Genomic DNA, 23219 nt, shown 5'->3' with positions numbered 1-23219 from the left:
GAGCTCATAGAAGAAACTCAGATATAGTGAACTTTGGGACTTGAATTTAACAACTAAAAAGTGACAGAGCCAGGATTCTGCCTAAGCAGCCAGGCTCCAGAGAAAGAAGGTTGGAAATATAAAGCCTTACATTCTGCCAAGTATCCGTACGAAAGAACCGAAGTATTACATTCTTAAAACACAGGCTCACCAATGTTCAACAAAGGACATTTTTGAAATTAATGAATTCATCTTGATTACTTAAGGTATCTGTTTTCCTAATCCCATTCGCTCTCGATAACGTTGCATTTCCATGGTTCTGTTTGTTTTTTCCACTTAGAAAACAGCACAGCCCATCTTTATGTGGTTTTCTAAGGAAGATAAGCCTCTGATGTTGCTTTGTGGTTTTTATACGTAGGAGCAGCAACATCACTGCTCTGGGAAGTGTGGTCTCCTCGGATGGACTGCTCCTAAGCAGCGCGTATAGCAGGTGCCGCCTCGAGCTCCCTGACCGACTGCGAGCCGCTTGGTATATCAGGCAGAATGACAGCACTGAAAGGAGTCCAGCTCTTTCTGGACTCTGAAAGGAGTCCAGAAAATTCTTTACCATGTCCTAAAAAGGTGGCATCAGTTTTTAAATGTATTTCCTCAGAGTCACTTTTTTTTTTTTTTTTTTTTACCGTTTATTTACTTTTGAGACAGAGAGAGACAGAGCATGAACGGGGGAGGGTCAGAGAGAGAGAGGGAGACACAGAATCGGAAACAAGCTCCAGGCTCTGAGCTGTCAGCACAGAGCCCGACGCGGGGCTCGAACTCACGGACTGCGAGATCATGACCTGAGCTGAGGTTGGACACTGAACCGACTGAGCCACCCAGGCGCCCCGTCCTCAGAGTCACTTTAATGACTTCCGCCTCAAGTAGTCATTGAGCAAGATTCCAAGCAAATTGTGTTGGGTGGGTGTTATTTTATACCGAGAGCTGTATTGCACCAACACAGCCTCCAGACTGTTAGTCAAGCCTTATGAGGCTGTTCCAAGCAGCCCATCGTGCCTGGTAAGAAATAATTTCTTTCAATACTGCCACAGCTGCGGAAGCTTATTCGTACTATCTTCAAACTCAACGGGGTGCAGTTTGGAATTGCTATAGCTACCTGGGAATCTGATCAAAAGAAAAGGTTAGGAAGTTAAGTGGGGGTCACATCCTCTGTCAGCATCATGAAGAAAGCCCCAGAAACACCGCTTAATCACTATATCGCAGGTGACTCCCTTGGGGACGGTGCTGGGGGGCCTGCTGCTGGGACCCCCCCTCAGGCAGATTTGGAACTGGCCACGAGAGAGACCACAAATGATAAGCCGGGGCTCTGGATTCGTGCATTTTGTAATTCACGTTAAGCTGTTGTGGGGAAGATTTGCTTTTTCCATTTCCACACACGCCAACATTCACAGCCACATCCCGGATCCATGGTCTACCGGGGGAACAAGGACATTCTGAGACACAGAAAAAGCACACTCTCTCGTTCTAACCTTGCTCATGTGTTTTTAAGGGAAGCTTCAGTAACAAAAAGTTATTGATGCAGAGCCACAGGAACTGGAGGGTCAATAGTGAAAATCATGTAGAATCCAGGCAGCAAGGCCAGCGGTGTTGACATCGGCCCGCACAGCAGTCCCAGAGAAGGGTTAGACACCTCGTGCTGTGTCTTCAGCGGTGTGACAATTCAGGCCCAACTGCGAGCAAGCCGATGTGCAACCTCAAAGGGACTCAATGGTCTGCAAACAAGGCCAGATTCTTCAGGGGGCAATGCTACCGCCTGCTTAGGTGTTAACGTGCTTCTAGAACACATTTGTTTAAAATCTATTTCCACACGTTTTTCCTAGGGTTTACTCCACAGTTTTGTCAAAAAAAAAAAAAAAAAAAAAAAAAAAAAAAAAAGAAAGAAAGAAAGAAAAAAAAAAGAAAGAAAGATTACATCAGACTTGAAAAAGAGAAAAAAGCATCTCTAATGTGAGACAGGCTGTAAACATATAAAGGATTTGATCCTAGCTCGGGCAGATTTTACTCAAAATTGGTGGGAATGCTGTGGGCTTCCTCTTTTTGATATTTAAGGGGGTTCTGCTGACTTTTCTTAGACGGTAGATGTCCTTAGGTGTTAGCTAATTTTATATATGGAATTTACTTAGGAATACCATGAGTTTGCATGCTCTGAAATTCAGGCTGAGCTTGGTTTGTAATGTATTCTGTATAATGTATTTACAATCTATTCCTGCCCCTACCTCCAGATCCCTACAATAGATTTGGGCCCAAAGAGTTGAAGTTGTGCCTAAAAGCTCTGACTTTCACCTTGTCTCCATACAGAATATGCAAGATCATACTTCCAGGCTGGATAGGCTTTAGATTGTTTCAAGCCTAAAATGGATCTTCGAAAATTTTCTAGTCTCATTTTTTGTTAGCAGAAAACCTGAAGTAAACACATACTCGTACAACAGCCTGTATCATTTTTTTCCCCTATACTTCAGTACTTCTGCTTTTCAGCATGATTACTATTCTATTTTCAGTTCCCTTTGAAGACAGAGGCTTATCTTGGTTATCAATGTCTCTTTGATTTTTTAAAAAAATATTAATCCGATTGTGACACTTCTCTGCTTAAAACTATTACACTGGGTAAAAAAACGAATTCTCTCCATGGGTCTAAGGACCTCCATGATGTAGACTTTGCCTCATTGGAGGCTGTAGTCCCGGTCCCTTGCCCTCCATTCAGACAGGCCTCTTGCCCATTCTGCAAGCTCTTCGTATATGCTGGTCCCTCAATCTGGAAGGCTCGTTTGCAGGGATGACTTCCTCTTATTTGAATGTTGTACCTTCAGCTATTGTAGTCCCCAACTATCTTATTTGACTAGATCCTTTTCTCTCTTCCACAAGTCCCATCCCCATTTCTGTATTCAGGAATCATGTTTTTTCCTTAGAAATCCTTCCCACAGTTCAGTTATTTTCTTGTTTATTGTCTGTCTTCTCCACTTAGCCATGAGCTCTATGAGGTCAGGAACCACACGCCTGTGATATTCCTGGAGCTTAACAGAGCCCATGTACACGGTAGGTATTCAACAACTAGTCGTTGAATGAACACATGTGCCTGGGGGGTACATGATGATGAATTGCCATCTTCAATGTGGCAGGATAGAAAGACAAAATTGAAAAGGTGGCTTGAGTCCAGATTATAGAAGCCCTCGATAGTATTCTGTAGTAGGGTCACCATCAATAAATTGTTTTTGAGCAGGGGGCTAATGTCACCTGGCCTGTATTTTAGACAGACGGATTTGGCAAAAAAATATAGTAGGTTTGGCTGTAGTAGAAAAATAGCCTTGGGGAGATCAGCATCAAGGAGAGGACTGACGCTAAGGAGGGGTTTAGGTCCAGAGCGATACGGTCTAAACACTTTGATAAGCTAAAGCAGGTAGATGAGAGAAAACTCCTCCATGTGGCGGCTAATTCACTCAGAATACACGTTTTGGGTTGGTGGTTAGGGAAAATGGGGTAAAAAGTTATTGCCTGCCCCAACTCTCCATTGTGAGGGGTTACTTTCAAAGACACAGACTGGTGTAGTTCGGCATCATTTGGTACTTTTGTTTTACGTGGGGTCTTCCGGTCACGTGTGGGGTAAGAAAGTTGAACGGTTGTTTTGTTGTTGTTGTTGTTGTTGTCTTTCAGACCTTCTATATCTTCCAATTCAGAGCCATGTTAATTAGGATGCATTTGAGTTTGAAACGCTTTTTTATGGAGTATTGTGGGGGAAGACAGCCAGGCTGTGTCCCTTTGGGAAAAGTGGTCTCAGTTGGAGGAATAAGATTTTGAATTGGCCCAACAGCAGGGTTGGGCCCTGACTCTGTCTTGTACTAGCTGACTGCAATTGGACAACTCATTTAACCACTCAGAGCTCCATTTTCTGATCTGCAAAATGCAAATGAATCATAGCCTACCTCACAGTGAATGCTTTAAAACTAAAAGCTACTCCGCAAACCCCAGGCACTGGGATTCACAAACACTGTGCATCACCATCTAGCTGCATGTCAACATTTTGACTTCTGTGTATCCAGAAATTAGTGGAAGGGGATATACAGATAAGAAGAGTAGAAGAGGAAGAAAAGGAGAAAGAAAACACATCAATCAAGCTAGTGTGTCCAGATAATGGGAGACCAGTAGTGCAGGGTTCATGGACTTCACACTTTCATTTACAAATAAAAACACCAGGAAAGTATCAGCATCAGTCACTCAATTATCAAGTATTCCAATTTCTAAAACTTTTTTTTCTCCCCTGTAGTGAATGTGTGAGGGTGTGGTGGGTAGGGAAGGAGGGAGAAGGTTTTCCTGTCATGCTGTCACTGCTATTGACAACACTATTATCACTGTAAGGCAGTGGTATCTGAACTCTGTTGGGTCAGGGACTCTTCGGAATGTCTGATGAGAGGGATAGACTCTGGAAGAATTCCCATGTACAGATTTATCTCCAGTTTTGCTTATAAGCTGTCTAGAGAGGTGGCTATTCATGGACTCCAGGTTAAGAGACCTGGTCGTAAGATAGCAATTGAATTTTCTGTTATTATTTCAGTCTGTTTTCTGTTCTGTTTTGTTTTGTTTTAATTTAATTTTCAGTGGGATCATGCCCCTGCTTCATAAGTAGTCATAGATGCCTGGCATCATGTTAGGAACTTCCTCAGTCTTTAACTCTTTTAGTGCTTTCAGTAATCCTACTGGGTACTGGGGTTTGTTGTTGTTTATGTAACATTGGCTAAATGATCAAGCCAAATGTTTGGGATTGATCATGAGTGAACCTGGGGAAGTTGAGTATAGATTCTATCAGGAGACCATTAGCTACTTTATGCTTTTACCACAGAGCAAAATGTACCCTTTGGTCAAAGCTGCCCTTTTCTATCAGGAAAGATCCACATTGAGGAAAGGAAGAAATATTATTCATAGAGTACTCTCACTTCTGGAGTATCTTACAACATGGCAGACCACCATTAAACCCAAGGAGTTTGTGTGTGTGTGTGTGTGTGTGTGTGTGTGTGTGTGTATTTTTTTAAAAATACAAAGAATTCTCCTACTCAGATATTCAAGTTGGAAAAACAGCAACAATGAAATGCCTACATTTTACTGAGATCAGACAAATTTATCCAAGATTTGCTTTTCTAAGTCATTAGAATTTCTATTCCTGACCTAGAAGAGATGCAAATATCTATATTTATTCTGGTACCTCTTACAATAATAGATGTTTAACTCCGATAACACCTATAATCAATTCCCAGGAAGCAAGCTGTTTCTAGAACATCAAAAAAGTGCACAGGTATTCTTTAAATAAGCTAAGTGTTGAAATTTTAAAATTGAGAGATTCCGTGTTTTTGATTAATGTTGAGATTTGAAGCAACTTTACAGAAGTGCATATAAATGAAAAGTCAGATTTATTTGGGTAAGATCAAAGCATTTATCCATAAAGTCCTCTGAGATGCTCAGAGTAAAGGCACTACAGAGGCATAAAATATCATTATTATGATTATCATCATCATTAATAGCTAGCCTAGTACTTAATGATTTTCTTCAAGTTGCTTTATTGGTATTATTGGCATTAAGTTTTCGGTCTTGGTTGCAATTAGGGTGTTACAAACTGCTGATTTGTGTTAACTCTGGGAATAAGAAGAAAACAAACCAACCCAGTACCACCAAGCCAGAAAACCCTCAAGAGGAGCAAGTTTTTCATGCCTCAAGGATACTTTCATATTTATTTCTAAATATACCATTTCCTATAAATTAACATCCCAGAAAGGAAAGTTGGTCATATCAGAGAAAAACAGAAATTATGCTAGATCTCATAAGGCAAGATAACTCTAGGTAGTTATGGGTAATGACCATAGTCCAGGCTGCATTAAATTTGAATTTCAGTGAATCGTTTCAATAGAAATGACATTATCTTGTTCAAAGTCAGAAACCCCAGTAACTCTGAAATTGGTTTTTTGGAATGGGTCCACATGGTTAGTTAATGTGATTTGATACTATCTGGGTGGTGTTCTGGATAGCTGACTTGCTTTTTCTGCAAAGGAAAACCAGATTCCAAATACTCACATAGTTCTTTCACTGCATATTGATATTTTGTTCTACTTTCAGTCCTTTGTGGATTGAAACGACAGGGACATTTTGAATGATGACATGTTTAGATAAAGTGATAGTTTCCTTAAAGAATGATTACACCACCAACTGAAACATCCAAGTTGGAAACAAAAAGGAAATGTTCAGCAATATAAAACCCCTAAGGAATATGACTTTTAAAGGAAAATTTTTAGTCACCAAAAAAAAAAAAAAAAAAAAAAAAAAAACAGGGAGAGAAAGAAATTCTATTAGTTACAAACTGATTTAAAAAAAAAAAAACTATTACAAGAAGAACAAAATAATTACAGAAAATGTTACACATGTTACAATGAGCTCTCTTGTTATCAGGTCTTGGATGGATGCTTTTACTACTTAGAAACTGAATTACAAGTCTTGGCAACTGGAAACCACTAGGGGAAAAAAGAAAACAAAACTCTTGACAAGTGGAAAGTGTTGATAAACTAAAATTTCAGATGAAACAATATTTTGAAGAGTCTGGGTGGCTCAGTGGGTTAAGCCTCCAATTCTTGGTTTTGGCTCAGGTCATGATCTCATGGTTTAATGGTTCAAGCCTTGCATCAGGATCTACACTGACACTGCAGGGTCTACTTAGGACTCTCTCTCTCTTCCTCTCTCTGCTCCTCCCACTCTCTCTCTCTCTCTCAAAATAAATAAATAAACTTAAAGAATCAAAAAAAAAATAAGCAACATTTTAAGGGGGAAAACATCTTTAATTAAATTATTTGATAAAAACTTAAAAATCAACCAACCTCCTACCCCCAAACTCTATCTTGGAAAATAAAGCCAGTTTAATCAAGAGTTGCTCTGATAATTGAAATGTCCAAAAATATAAGGATCATTATTTTAAAGATAAATTTAATGTTCAAGACAGTAGATCTATAAAAGTATTTTTTTTCCAAATTGGAATATTCTGTTTTATTCAGTGTGTACAAATTCTATGAGAACTTTTTTTTTTTCATTTTGTATTTTCACTTCACTGAATTAAACAACGTACGTGTATTGTGGGCCAGATAACCTAAACACTGCTGTATAGATTCAGGGTCTCCATTTGGGTTCCTAGTGTCAATGCTGAAGGATCATCTAAGGACTTAATATTTAATTCTTTTTAAAAAAATTTTTTTAATGTTTATTTATTTTTGAGACAGAGACAGAGCATGAGCGGAGGAGGGTAGAGAGAGAGAGGGAGACACAGAATCCAAAGCAGGCTCCAGGCTCTGAGCTGTCAGCACAGAGCCCGATGTGGGGCTTGAACTCACGAGCTGTGAGATCATGACCTGAGCTGAAGTTGGACGCCCAACCGACTGAGCCACCCAGGTGCCCCAATATTTAATTCTTAATGTTCTTTGTCCAGTCTAATGTCAAAACAGCATTGTGTCAAAGTAGTCATTAAGATGAATTTCATTTGCTAGTTTTTTTAAGTAATCTTTTAAAATTATTTTTTATTTATTTTGAGAGAGAGAGAGAGAGTATGAGCAGGGGAGGGGCAGAGAGAGAGGGAGAGAGAATCCCAGGCAGGCTCTGCACCATTAGCACAGAGCCTGACGTGGGGCTCGAACCCACAAACCCTGAGATAATGACCTGAGCCAAAAGCAAGAGTTGGGTACTTAAACCGACTGACCCACCAAGACATCTCTCTTTATTATTATTATTATTATTGTTATTATTTTTAAATGTTTATTTATTTTTGAGAGAGACAGAGACAGAATGCGAGTGGGTTGGGGCAGAGAGAGAGGGAGGCACAGAATCCAAAGCACAGAATCCACAGAATCTGGAGGCACAGGCTCCAGGCTCCGAGCTGTCAGCACAGAGCCTCATGGGGGGCTTGAACTCACAAGCTGTGAGATCGTGACCTGAGCCGAAGTCCGACACTCAACCGACTGAGCCACCCAGGCGCCCCAAGACATCCCTCTTTTGCCAACTATGGCATTCTGCCATAATGACAGAAATGTTCTTAAATTAGTCAAGAAATTGAGATTTTGATTGGACACCATAAAAGTGAAATTGAGCACTCGTTGTTACAGAGTAATGAAGAAAATAATAGGAGGTGACTTATTACATAAATAAACTCTTTCGGCTATGTGGAGGCAAAATGATATCATGGAATGCCAGGCAAAAGATGGTTTTACCATAACTGATTAGAGAGAAGGAATGGGAGTTTCAGGCCTTCCCTTGGCAAATAGGACAGACGTTCAAGTGAAAAGAGCAGCAGAGGCAGTCAGCGCCGTATTCACGAGGTTCAGACTGTGAGGAAACGTCCCCTGCGGATCTTTCTTGCTTGTGTTTGACAAGGAAACTTGGAAAAGTTCAGTAGCAATAAATGCAGGAGCAAATGTAAGTGCAAGATTGAAAACTTCATTGATATTATTTCCTCTACTTATTTTATTTTGGCATTCCCTGTTGAATTTTGTTGATAACGGATTAAGGGTAAAGGTAAGTTCACCATCAAAATTTTCCCTTTTGAAGGTGACTATGCAATACTGAAGCTTGAGGAAGACCGATGGGAGTTCAACCTAAATTAGACTCGCTCGGGAACAAACTGTCAAAGTTGTTTGAAGTAAATAAGCAACCTGGATCCCAGCCCCTTCCTTTCCTTCCTTCATTCCTTTGTTCTTGGCTTCCTCATTCCCCCTCCCTACTTCCCTCCCTTCTTCCCTCTCTCTCCATCTTCCTCTCTCCTCTTGTCTTTTCTTTCTCGCTTTCCCACCCTTTTGTCCTGAAGCGGGAGAAGAGCAAGCTAACACCCAGTTGTAAGTTCTGGATAATCAAGATGTTATTCCTCAAACGGAGAGAATTTCCAACACAAAGGTAAACGTTCTTTGTCTTTTTCTTTGGGTGTTTAAGTATTAAAAATGATTTGAGTTTCAGGGCATATGGGCCACTTTGGTTTTTTTTTTTTTTTTCCTACTGGTTTACTCAGATTCTGCTCATGTAAAGACTCAGAGAGTTGATATAAAATTAGAATTCATTGCTCTTCAGGGGCGCCTGGGTGGCTCAGTCGGTTGGGGCATCCGACTTTGGCTCAGGTCATGATCTCGTGGTCCGTGAGTTCGGGCCTCACGTCGGGTTCTGTGCTGACAGTTCCGAGCCTGGAACCTGCTTCAGATTCTGTGTCTCCCTCTCTCTCTTCCCCTCCCCTACTCTCTCTCTCTCTCTTTCAAAAATAAACATTAACGAAAAATAATAAAAAATTAAGTTCAGTTCAGTAAATAATATTTGGGAACAAATACCCCGTGCACAAGACACTACCCTAAGTCCTGGGGGTAAAAAGATAAGTTGGATGTTACCTCCATGCTGGGGGACTTAGAGTTCTGTGTGGAACACTAGCAGGGAAACGAGAAGGCAAAAGTATTTTCCAAACTTTCAAACATACATTTGTACATTTTGGGCTAATTTACTATTGTTTTTTTTGCTACTTTTCATAAAAGCTTTCTGGCATTTTTTTGTACCTAGAGTTTTGAGCTTATGAAAGAGATATTTCTAATTTTCTGATTTCACAATGCAAGAGGAGAGGCATCATTATTATGTATATATTTTTTTTTTTTTGCAAGATGAAAATATCCTCAGGCTAGGACTAGTGGATAATAGCGAAAGTAAAATAAGTAAAAAGGGAAACACTGGTGAAAGAGGGCTGAACCTCACATAGACACATTAGCGAGTGCTGAATGACAAATGATAACAGTGTTGGGTCGGTTTCAGTGACAGTGGCAGGGGGTCGAAATGAGAAGCCCAGATAGCCATGGGTGGTGTGGGTCATTAAGGAGATTTTCCTGGAGCTTTTTTAAATCTTTGCATTAAAAATAAATACATAAACCCAAATAGTGCAGATTTAAGAGAGAGACAGAGAGAGAGAGAGAGAGAGAAACTATAAACCTTAAAATTACATGGTCCTTAATTACTTTGCTTTGGTTTAAAAAAACACTCAATATTAGTGGAAGGAGGACTATTTAAGTCATGCTTAAGAAAACAGGACACATGACTTAGGAAAACAGCTAGCTATTCGGAGCCAAAAAACAAACAAAACAAACGAACAATCAAAAAAATTACCTTCCTGAGATGTCTCCTTATGCAATAACATGTGAATAAGGGCAAGAATATTTGGGACGTGGGTGGTAGAATGACGGTGGTGAGCCAGGAATGTCCTCTTTAGACCTGAGTTCATAAAGTACGTCTTGATGAATGCTGTCATGTATCAAGTATCATGGGGAAGAAGTCTGTGATCAAATAAGTTTGAAGGACATTGGAATAAATAAAGCTAAACAGACTTGTTTACTGTAGGATTTACTTGAGCCTTTAATATGCTCATGTGCCCTGTAACCAGTCAGGAGGGGGCTATGGTACCAACGTCCCCAAATGCATTCAACTATGGAATACTTTTAAAAGGGCTCACAGGGGAAAGAGGACCCTGGGACAGTTTTAGAAAATTCTATGTTACTATTGAGCATGTGGAAAACCGATTTACTGCCCTTCATTTTAAGAGAAAAGAAATGAAGGCAAATTAATTAGCTACTGCGTCTAACATGGAGTTAGGTATGTTATCATGATAGGTACTGTCTCATTTATCGTGATCTTTGTAATGTGTTATTACTCTTCCTCTGCAGTGTACCCTGCCCCCCTTCCCAATTGGTAGATTAGGAAACTGAGGAACCAAGAGGATAAATATAGGGTCCCTGTAAACTGATGAGATTTAAGCAGGGATTAGAATTTACAGTGTTTTTTTTTAAGTTTGAATTTTGGAAAACGTGAATTACAACTGAAATGAGTTAAATAAGAAACAGATTGAATCACAGGGTCGATTCGGGATTGCTGAATTCAAGGGGCATCTACATGGGAAGGTCTAGCCTCACAGGTGATAGAGAAGATGTGGCCCCTTCTTAGGGACTGAAAATTTGGTGGCAGAGGCAGACCCATGAACAAGTAATTTCCAGTGCAATACGGTAGGTGATTAAAAGGGGAACACACATCTCTTTGCCTTTGTTCATGGTATTATCTCTCCTCGAAGTACAGTAAACCAGAGCTCTCATCACACCCTTTCACACACATATCAGAGGTTGTAAGATTGAATTCCAATGCGTGTTCCCCGGGGAACATTTTCTAAGCACCTTCCTCCTTCCTACTTTGAATTCATTGTTCTTGTCACTGCGTTCCCATAGCACTTTTCCTTTCCTCCATCAAAGTGTGATTTGGGGTGTATTTGTCTGTTTATCTTCCTTGTAGATTGGGAGCTCGTTGAGGGATGATGTTGTCTTAGACATTCTTATAACCACCACTATCCCAAACAGTGCTTTGTTTGAATATAGCAGGCCCTCAACAAATGTGTTTGTTCATTACTTGGTTGTTTTTGTTTTTTTTTAAATTTTTTTTTTCAACGTTTATTTTATTTTTGGGACAGAGAGAGACAGAGCATGAACGGGGGAGGGGCAGAGAGAGAGGGAGACACAGAATCGGAAACAGGCTCCAGGCTCTGAGCCATCAGCCCAGAGCCCGACGCGGGGCTCGAACTCCCGGACCGCGAGATCGTGACCTGGCTGAAGTCGGATGCTTAACCGACTGCGCCACCCAGGCGCCCCAGTTACTTGGTTGTTTTTGATGTAGCTTTTTCAAGTTAAGTTTTACCATTGTGTAAAAATCATTAATCACCTAAACTATAGCATCAAGAAAATTTTTACAGGCAAAAAAGGATAGAATGTTCTTCCTATATAATTTAATTTATTATTTTATTTTGTATTATTATTATTTTTTTTTTTACCTCCCTCTGTTTTCTCGTTAAGTCATAGAATATGAGGACAAGTAAGAAGAAATGGGGCATGGACTATCGAGCTCGTTACAAAACCCACAAGAATTCTCATGAACTAATAGTCCAGTTTGATTGCCAGGCAATTTTAGCAATTACAGAGAGAAAACGTAGACTAAAAGGAAGTCCCTTGCAGCATCTTTAGGACCAGTCCCTTTTGAAATCTTGAGTTGTAGACAAGTCCCAGGGAAAAATAAGATCTATTTTAATCAGTAATAATTAAATCAGCAAGAATAAAAACATTTGTTTCAGTCAAATCTTGTCCAGACTTTATGGATTTTGCAAGAGATTTAAATGTGTGAAAGGACCTTTTTTTAATCTGTTTATCATTTGAGATTAGTTGATTATTTAAAGGGAAAAAAAAAGAGTTGAAGTGGGGAATTCTAACAATAATACACATGACTCTTACCTACTTAGGGTGATGGGAAGCCTATTTATTTGGGGTTCATACATGATCAAACCTACCAAATACAAAACAAGTTTAAAAATGTAAACGTGTAGCCTCATGGTTTTAGCCGTTCAAAATAGGGGGTATAAACAAGTAGATGTCTCAGGGAAAGTACAGGAATAAATACACAACCAATTTTCTTTCAAAGAAAACATTTAGGGACTGGAAAGGTTTGTCAAACCTGTAACCATTTTGGATTTACTCAAGCCAGATTTTAAGTCGAGATAATCTCTGAGAGAATTAGTTAGAGCAGGAGTGAGCACATTTTTTCTGGGAAGAGTCAGCCAGTAGACCCAGGCTTTGTCGATACCACGATCTTTATAGCAAACTATTTAAGTCTGCCATTGCAGGGCAAAAACAGCCATAGATCATGCGTAAATGAATGCACTTGGCTGTATGCGATAAAACTTTATTTACCAGAGCAGGCAGTGGGCCTGATCCAAAGCACCGATACTGCTATGCATCAAGATTCCTTGTGGGGAGTTACTGAATGTAGGGGTAGACATCTATGGTTCTGGATGCCCAGAACAGCAGTCTCCTTCTTCAGAGAAATGCTCACTGCGCACTCACACCGTGAGGGAGGAGCTTGGGCTTGTATTCTCTCGTTTGATTGAGAGTCTTCTTTTCCCGAGTCAACTCTTTTCTTTCATTGAGTCAATAAATTTGTACTTGGCCTATGCTGATGGGAGCTGTATTTCTGTTTCTTGCTGCTATAAGGGTCTTGTCCACCCAGGTGAGTAGGCACCAACTTCTGGAGCCGGAGATGAGGCTGGAAAGAGCGGGGTGGATAGCAGTTACTTCTTGGGTTAGCTGCACTCCAAGGTGAAGCCCTCAGACATCTTTCTGGGGGAGGTTTCCTGAGGTTGCACAGCTGGTTAAAGCAGGGATTCTCCCCTAGAGAGGTGACTGTAGACGAGGAATCATCTGTCCCTTGTAGACTCCTCTGAAGAGCTTTCCAGGTAATGCCACTCTCGGGGAGCTATCTGGCATGCTTGCCCAATGTATAGACCACAGGTTGTAAACTTGATCACTTCTCCATGCTGTGCTGGAATTTACACTGGCTTGGCTAGTCTCCAAGTGTCATAAACATTCTAATCCCTCTGGAAAGCTTTTGTAAAGAAGAATATTTTGCTTCTCATAGTAATCATTGGTCCTCTTGCACAATCCTGAGCAGCACGGTCTTTGGGAAAATTTCAGCAAAAATGAGCAGGGACCACCTCAGAAGGGCCTGTTTCCTCCTGTCACTCGAATCGTGGTCTGCTCCTACCTGCTGTGAGTCCTTCCCATCCTCTCTCCTCTGGCAGGTGTATTTCTATTTAAGGTGAAGCTTTGAGTAATTGCAACTGCTCCGTGATTTCAGGGGAAGACTGTGCCTGCCTTATGATGAGGTGGACCCCCAAATAGGATCTTCTTGGTCAACATTCACCCATTCCTAAGTGCACACAGCTCAGCACACTGTGTGTTTATTGAAACGACTCTGTGGTTTGTCAAACTGCAGTTAAGTTGATGTTAACTATTTTACTGGGCACTCCCACTGAAAACAAAAACTGTGGGCTGATGGTACAGCAGCAAGTGACTAATACCCATCCATCATGAGGGTAACTAAAGGCAAGTCAAAATACAAGCTGGAAAGAGCTCTAATTATTTGTAGGTCTTCCTGTATGATTATTCAAACGTGTTCCAGTTAATGAGATCTGTCCATGCCGATTGGGTTAGTGGTTAAAATAATAAAAAGTTGACCGATCTGCTTCATTGAACCTGAATATGAATTGTGCCAGGCAATAATAGATGGTGATTGGCTAGGTGACGTCCAGTGTGAGTGTTAAGATAAGCTTTTTATTTGATCCTTCCAACAATCCTTTGAGGCAGATACGGACCCCATTTTGCACTGAGGAAAACGAAGCCTTATTGAAAGGTCAGATCACAAGTTCTTGGTCGTACCAGTGACGAAGGATACAGCTGGAACCAAACTCTGTGGAAGGACCAGAAGCAATCCTTATTACCTGACAAGAATAGAGGGATCCTCAACTTACTGACCTTTTTGGTGGGGACCAGGGTTATTCTGTCCTCATGAATTTTACATCTTTGCTGAATGCACTCGCAAATACACAATACAGACTCAGAATCCTAATCAATGTTTTATCCTCTAGAGCAGCAGATATTAATCAGGGGCAATTTCCTACACCTCGTCCATCTCAGGGACATTTGGAAATGCCTGGAGACATTTCTGGTTGTCACTGCAGGGTGGGAGCTGCTACTGGCATCTTGTGGATAGAGGCCAGGGTGGCTGGTTGCTGCTAAACATCCTACAATGCACAGGACAGTCTTCTCTCAACGAAGAATTAGCTTCCTCAAGTGTCAATAGCACTAGTTTGAGAAACTCTAGTCTAGATGCTCTGGAAACTAATAATAAACCCCTGCAGATATTGAGAATTTAGACAAGCAGTGCTATACATCTCATCTTCGCAGAGAATTTTGTCCTATCTCCAGCAGCTCTCACTTATCAGCCTCTTTAGTATATGTCTTCAGCAGGGCTGGTCTGGGATGTCACTGAATATTATAGAACAGGTAGACTGATATTCAAGTGGTGACCCAATGTTTCAGAGAAGAGAACTTTGGCACCTATGTTCTTTGTTTCTTATTCCACGTCCCTTGTCAGCCATGTTCTTTTTTTTTTTTCATCCCTAAACTGAACACTTTTTCCAAAAGATGGCAACTTCTAAAACTATGCCTCTTCTTTTGAAACACAGCATTTGATTTTTTAAGTGTTCCGTGTAGCCTGCGTTCCAAACACAGGACTTTTCACATTTGTTTCCCATCATTTTTGACAATTAGGTTCCCTTATTTCGATAAACATCTCACTCTTAAAGAGTAGCTCTTAAGTACCATTTCCCATGAACATGCATTTCACATTTTTCTTTGCAAAATGTTTTTCCAAATGTTTAACTCTGTGGGCAAACCTACAGGGTAGACAAAAAACAAAAAAAATTTAAAAAGATGTTTTGAGAATTGAAAGGCTTCTCTAAGGTCTTACTGCTAATTCTTTAGTTTCCACATTAAGGAAAGCTCTGAAAATAGTCCTGACTTAACACTGGGGAAACAGCTTCCCTTCACTGCAGGCTAATAACATTCTTGTTAGTAATTATCCAGGCAATAGAATATTCTAAACTATTCCTACACAAACTTGAGTTTGATAGCCTTCCACTATATTAACAGTTTCAGAAATTAAAGAAAAAATAAGAAAAGTTAAAATAACTATAAATTTTATTAGAAACAAGTAAACGATGACTGGGGTACCGTTCCCTTTAGCTACTGATAAATTTAATTAAACAACATAATTTCTGAGTCCTGGAAAAATGTGGAAATGGCTGGCTATTTTAATTGTGTTTTAAAGGTCATGTCTGGGATGGCCCCTAGAGAGTATGAAATTACCATTTTAGGGGCACTCCAACATTGGTGTTTGAGAGACTGCTTCTAAAGCAGAAGGGAATTGGTTTACCAAGAGACAAATACCATTGATCCACATGCAGACAATGCAGTCTAACCACCTCATCCTAACATCACCAAGATCAGACGAAATCAGACCTTGAGTCTTTCCCCTTCCTAGGTCTTCACTGTCCCCATCTTAGAGGTGACATTTTATTTATATTCCTTTCCGAAAGAAAGGAATTCCAGCATTCGAAATATTATGTTAACTTGATCTCATTATGAATGTGCACACAGAACAATACTTGCCTAGGGCCTTGCCCCGCCCCGAGTTGGCCCTGACAATAACAAACCAAGGAAATGCCTTTAAGCTTTTAAGTTTAGGAGATTGGTTTAGACTGAGCGATAATCTTTGGCCCCATTGCCCTGACAGCTGAGAAACAAGGGTCCTATATTTACGTTGGTTTCCTCGCTAAATCAAGGTTGTAGGTACATGTGTAAGGGTGTGTGTGTCTATGCAATGTACAATAACTATGTGGCTTACCCCCTCCTCCCTTGTCCCTTCTCCTCCCCCTCCCCCCCTGTCCCTTCTCCTCCCCTGACCCTTCTCCTCCCCCTCCTCCCCTGTCCCTTCTCCTCCCCTGACCCTTCTCCTCCCCCTCCTCCCCTGTCCCTTCTCCTCCCCTGACCCTTCTCCTCCCCCTCCTCCCCTGTCCCTTCTCCTCCCCCTCCCTTCCTCCTTCTCTCCCTTCTCCTCCTCCCCTTCCTCCTTCTTCTTCCCTTCCTCCTCCCCCTCCTCATTCCACTTCTCCTCTTCTTCTTTCCCCTTGTTTTTGCTCTTGTTCACGTTCCTCATCCTCTTCCTCTTCTTCTTCTTCCGTTCATCGGCAACCAAAATGAGATTTCAAGATAGATCTAATCCTTACCTCCAACACAGTGTGAATTTTATGAAGAGGTATTTTATAGTCTGGATTTCTTGGTTTGTGATTTTATTGGCTTGAACAGCAGGCTGCTCCTCCCTGGAGAAATTAAGTCTTCAGACTTCTGGTTGGCAAAGTCTTTGAGTCCCTCTGCTGTGCTCCCCTTGGGGGATGGAAACGTCTCAGGTTGGTCTACAATGACTTCTCTCACTGAGCAATGTACTACTGTTCCAGGGGAAACTGCCAATTGGCAACCAGACATGAGTGGTCTGGACAATTAGCAGGCTTCTGTTCAGTCCTTGGTCTTATTGACTGCAAAGCAAGCATGTCACTTGGATGAGATAGGAATTCAGGCATGTGAAGTAACTGGCCAGGATCCAGTGACAACACCAAAGGTGGCTGGGGGCAGTGTTTTAGTTCCCTACCCCAATCTCCATAACATACCCTCCAAACATACCAAATGCTTAACAATCTAAATCAAAACATTTGCATGCAAAAACAGTGAACTTGTTCTGCATGCAAATTCACGACAAACATGTAGTCCTCCTCTTCCAAAATGGATTTTTGCCCGTAAGCCCTTTTTATATAGTAATTCTGAAGCCACTCAGGACAATAGCTGAGAAGGGAATATCTTCCAGATTAAAAAAGGAAAAAGAATTGTGGTTGTTAAGCTTGTTCACTGGTATCTCCTTAGTCATATTCAGCCTCCTTGGATCATGTAGCTCCTGAACAAAAGTGTTTCCAAGCACAAAAAATCTACAGAAGTCTTACAGTTTTGAGGGTTATAAGAGGCTGAGCAAACACTCTGACTAGAGGCGTCTTGGATAACTAGAAGAGACATTCAGGATTAAACTAGATTATTAACAGATGGTTGGTGAGCATGTAGAAAAAGAAGCCGTGATTGTTCAGAAATTCCATGGGTTCATTGAAAACAAATCATACCAAAGAAATACCATTTCCTATTTAAATGAGCTTTGTGGAGTGGTAGATAGAAAAAAATGCTACAGGTACAGTGTTTTGTTTCAGTAGGACATTTGATAGAGTTTGCATTGAGGTGGTTATTGTATAATTAAACAATCATTGGATTGTCAGAAAACTGATGCAACTCTCCTATTTATCAGTTCTATAAACTTTCATGAGTCACATAGCTTTTCTGAAGCTACATTTCTTCATCTCTAAAATAAGTATATTTATGTACGTATTTTCAATCTCATTCCAAAATTACTGGTTTCTTGAGAACAAAGTTAAGAACCATGGTTTGGGAAAAAAAAAAAAAAAGAACTATGACTTGGATGAAACTCTGTTTAGATAGATTCATGGTAAGATTAAAAAAAATTGGGCTGATGTCAATTATACCTCAATTAAAAAATTATAATAATTAGGCTCAAAGACTGTTGGTCAATAGATCAATGTCAACTTTGTATAAAGGTCCTACTAGATGCCCCACACAACTCTAAATTCTACCCTTCTCCACATATTATCAATACATGTTGTGGAAATATAGAAGTGATAATTCTAAATGCTTTACATAAGTATGGGAAGATAGTTTCCAATTATAGAATCAAATCATCAAAATATTTTACATCTGTAAAACTAAGCTAAAACACAATACCAGGTTTATTGTGCGTAAACATATTATTATGCACAGACATGATCATAAAAATATAAATTATCAGTAACATTATTACAAGATGGGAGGTGACTATAATAACAGTTCAAGAAAAAAACACGGAGGAATTTAATTGACTATAAGCCAAATGAGAGAAAAACTCAGACGATTTTTGGCGTTCCTTTCTTCCTCCACTTGTGCAAATATTTCACTTATTTTAATTAAACAAACACTCACTGAATTTTCTCAGTCCCTGACCTTGCAGGACTCACACTTAGTTGGGAGGAATTATGCTACAATGCTATCCATGTTGTAATCAAGATATGCAAAATGGACTATTAGAGCTGAGAAAAGGACATGAGTGAGACTTTTTGCAGATGGATATATGTATGTTTGGGTGTAAATGTACCTATGTAGGTCAATGGAAGCTATAGAGGCAGGTTATGCTGAATTGGGTCGTGAGGAATTAATTGGAGTTATCTAGTTGGACAACATGGGGAAAGACATCTCAGATAAAGGAGGTAATGGCATGAAAGTTAGAGTATTTAAAGTTTTATATGGTCAAAGCACAGATTTGTGTGCTATCTCTAAGGCAGGTTACAAAAAGCTTTTAATATAACAAAATGTTTGAACTTCATCTTGTAGGTGATGAGGAAATCATCACAGATTTTTAACTGGTGGCATCACTGGATTTATGTTTGATAAAAACAACTGTACAGGCTCAGTGCTGCACTGACTGAAGCAGGGAAACATGTCGAGAAGTAGGTTAGTCGAGAGTCTTTCTTTGGTTGCAAGGCATAGAAATCGAACTTGATCTAGTTTGAACATAATGGAGAACTGATTGGATTCTATACCCAAGGGTAGATGTAAACTGGCCTTAACAATGACTCTATAAGAATCAGTGCCCTGAGTATCGGTTGAATGTTCCATCTCTTGGTTTTATTTCTATTTATGTTAGCTTCCTTTTCTCAGAACATTCTTTATTCAGCTTAATCTGTGAGTATAGATAGCTGTCTTGCCAGAGAGTTTCAAAAATCTTGTGTAAGGTCTCTGTGGGTTGGGTTTGGGTCATGTGCTCACCCGTGGAAAAATCAGTGAGGCCACAGGTTGGGATGCTGACAGTTTTGGGGCTCACCTGCCTATCCAATACCTAGCTTCAACTTCTTTTTTGATGACAGAACCCTGAGTCTGTTAGGGGTGTAGTGAGCCCAAAATCACGCAACTGATCATTAGTTTAAGCCAAGCATTACAATCTCATTCTGTGTTTTTTTCTTTTTTCTTTTTGCCACTGGAGATATTCTTAAAGCCTACTCCATTCCAATGAGATTCCTGTACGGTAAGAGTTTCTAAAAACCTATTGGCTCTCTTGATGAAAGGGATTGGGCAGGATAGGGATCCATTTTCCTTCTGCTTTTCTTCTTGCCCTTAGAATAGATATAATGCTTTGAGCCGTAGTAGCCAACTAGTGACCACGAATTGCAATGTATGTGGAAATGTCAGGGGAATTGCAAAGACTATAGTTCTTAATTTTTTGAGGCACCGTTACTAATGTGAGCAACCGCCTACCTCCAGCATTCTTATTATGTGAGAAAAACAAACTCTATTTGCTGAAGCTACTATTAAACAATTTTGGTTCCTTGCAGCCAGATACCTTTCTACGTGTTACGCAGTCCTTCTAGTCAAATACTGTGGCCATGGAGGTAAGGTCAAGCAAGAAATTGGCAGCAACTCTTCAGAACACGTATACAACAGCACGGGACCCATTTACTCCAATGGAGAAAGGGAGTGTATCATGGAAAAGTCGCCGTGGGAATCACTGCAAGTGGGGCAGAAGCCCCAATCTGAATTTGCTACAAGGATATTTGGAAGAATGGCTGCCTTAACTCAGCCATAGGATCTGGACAAGGACAGAGGAAATGGGGTTGGAGAGAAAAGGGAGTTTCTGAGAGGCGTGCACAAGGGAAAATCAAAGGGACTTATTGCAGTGTAGGTGTCTAGTGGGTTAGCATTAAAGGACACATGTAAGTAGAGGACAGCGGTGACTAAAAGCCATAAACAGGTGACATTTTCATCAGCTGTGATAGATGCAAAGTATCAAATTCAAAGACTGTTAAACAACCTGCCATCTCTCTCTTTCTTTCATTGTTATCTGTCATCTAGCTAGCTAGATATCAAGTTACTTATCTCTCCACCAAATCTCACTTTTAACAAGAGAGAAGTCATTCACAAAGAAGTGTACATTATTGCAAGAAAAGATAAGTGCAAGATAAATAAAAATTGAAGCAAAGGGAAAGTGAACACAGAACAAATACAAGGAACTGTGCACAAAATGTGCCTGACATGAGGTCCTCTACACATGCTTGGGTAGACCAGTAGGAGTAGTTGAATAAGGTATGGTGAGGAGGGATTCGTAAATAATGACTTATGTATTCTATCAGCTAGCTACGATAAGAATCACTTATGATGGACATAATATCCATGTAGTCAAAGTAGACTAGATATCTAGAAGAAGCACCACTATTCCTTATATGTAACCAGGGGGTTTCTCCCAGGCCTCCCCAGAATGGCTTTCATGCAAATATACTTACTGTAAATCTGGAGACAGATTTTATAGAAGTGTTTATTAGAATATTTCTCAGTATGGGATGATGGCCCAGTATCAAGTACAGTTCAATATAAGCTGACCTTTGGGTTTGGAGCCAGGTAGGCCAACAGTTCTATGCTACTCTATGATGGTCAAGTATGTCTGAGAAGCTATGTTCAGTTGTGGGACATACTTTATCAACGAAAATTATCATTTACAAAGCACCCTGTGCATACTATATTTTTTATAGATGCTTGCAGAATTAATAAATGTTTGAATCAACGTTTGTAGGGACAGGGTTATATTTCACTCGTGTAAGAGAGGCTGTTATTTATTTATTTTTTTCCCTCTCCATGCAATTGTATGTCAGTTGTCTACCTTTAGGGTTAAACTGTGAGTTCCACGTGAACAGGAATTTTGTCTTGTTTGTCTTTGTAGCCCCAATCACGTCCGGTATAGGAAGGCAGTCAGATAATAGTTTGTTGAAGAAATAAATGACTGAGTAAGCACACCGCAGATTCACACACAGAACTGTGTATGTGAGAGACTGATCTATCATTTTATCTCAGGATAGTTTCATCTCAGGGTAAGGCAGAAATGTAAAATAATCCTAAAGTTTTGAGGCAAGGTATTTGTCATGGAAAAACCACCGGGAAGAAATGTTTAAAGGGCATTTGTGTTTATTCTTGTGGCATAGAGAACTCCCTTCTCTCTTGTGCAGTAAACAGGGCTCAGCAGCCTATATTCTTTCACTGCCTTTCATACTGTTAGGGCAGCTGCATTGTTGAACTCCAACAAGCTGTCTGCTTGCGTACTGGTGTAGAGGATGTTTAGTTGGCGCCGGTGTTAGAGGGGAAGGCTCACATCCAATTTCCTCGCCACCTTTGATTACTGATCCTCCAGGGAGACGATTTTATGAAAAGTGAGAAAAAATTACATTTTCCAAATCCTTCAATTTCCACATCCTCCAACTTGTTCTCCATCTTTAGAGACAGCACACAGTTGTGGTTGAAAGCCTAGGCTCCGGAGCCCCAGGATCAGAGTTCAACTTTTGGCTGCACCACTTATGTATCGTGTGGCACTGGGCCCACCACTTAACCATTTGTGCCTCAGTGTTTTCATCAGTAAAGGAGAAATAATAATACTACTACCTACATCAAAGAGGTGTTGGAAGGATTAAATAATTCATGCAAAGCAGTTAAAAGTGACTGCCACATAGTACTCAAAAGATGTTAGCTAATATTATTATTGTTCACTGATGCTTCCTTGCTGTTGGTTTTTGCCATGTTTCATATAAAAATATTTATAGTCAAGAATAAAATGAGAATATCGTCACATATCTAGTATGCTCAAAATATTACTAGCCTATACAGGGAATATTAACATTGCCCTCTAAGACCTTATGATCTACGTACTGAGGCAAAGTACAGAACTCACGAGAAATAGGAACATGTACAAATAGGAGTAGGAACATGTACAACAATGCAAACAACACCACATGGTGGTAACTTGCCATTTGGCAAATCATGTACATATATATATGGACAATAGGTTTTATTTTTTCTTCCTCTTTTTTTTAATATGAAATTTATTGTCAGATTGGTTTCCATGCAACACCCCGTGCTCATCCCAACAGGTGCCCTCCTCAGTTGGACAATAGGTTTAAAAAATACATGTTTACTGAATGAATTTGTGAAAAAAGTTGGTAACATTTTTTATTTTGATATTTCTTTATACTATACGCTGGAGAGGGGGCAACTTAAAAGAAAATGCAAATGTAGGGTGCCTGGGTAGCTTAGTCAGTTAAGCGCCTCACTTCGGCTCAGGTCATGAGCTCACAGTTCATGAGTTCGAGTCCCACGTTGGGCTCTCTGCTGTCAGTACAGAGCCTGCTTCAGATCCTCCCCCCGCCCCTCCCCCACTTTCTCTCTCTCTCTCTCTCTCTCTCTCTCTGTCTCTCTCAAAATAAGTAAACTTAAAAAAGAAAAGAAAATGCAAATATGAAAAGCAGAATAGGCAGAGATCATGGTAGTCCTGAAGTCTCCAAAGGTATGAAAAATTACAGATTATGTGGGCCATTAATAAATGAGTAAAACACAAAGCAGGCTTCTAGCATTTGTGAAGAATTACTCTTGGAAACAGATAGGATGAAAATGTGGTATGAGTTTATGAGGAGTTTATGTATGTATCTGATCCTGGGCCAGGAACAGATTCCAAGCATATCCACAGAGTTGGTCGCACATGTGAATGTCCTGGAAAACCTAGCCATAATTCTATTTCCCCAAGTTGCTCAGCCCCTGACTGAAATG

At 40.2% G+C, this 23219-nt stretch overlaps 1 long non-coding RNA gene across 1 annotated transcript in view; it reads left to right on the top strand.

The window, feature by feature from the left end:
* LOC115514305 overlaps positions 1 to 22457 on the top strand; it is a 36087-nt gene extending 13630 nt beyond the window's left edge. The window contains exons 4-5 of the long non-coding RNA XR_003968936.1: positions 8596 to 8937; positions 19970 to 22457. This is a non-coding gene — a long non-coding RNA (uncharacterized LOC115514305). The remainder of the gene's footprint in view (positions 1 to 8595; positions 8938 to 19969) is intronic.
* Positions 22458 to 23219: the final 762 nt, after the last annotated feature.

Source organism: Lynx canadensis, chromosome B2 (genome assembly GCF_007474595.2).
Source record: "Lynx canadensis isolate LIC74 chromosome B2, mLynCan4.pri.v2, whole genome shotgun sequence".
NCBI classification, from domain to species: domain Eukaryota; kingdom Metazoa; phylum Chordata; class Mammalia; order Carnivora; family Felidae; genus Lynx; species Lynx canadensis.
Note: the sequence above shows the minus strand (reverse complement) of the source record. Positions and strands in the feature narration are given on the sequence as shown.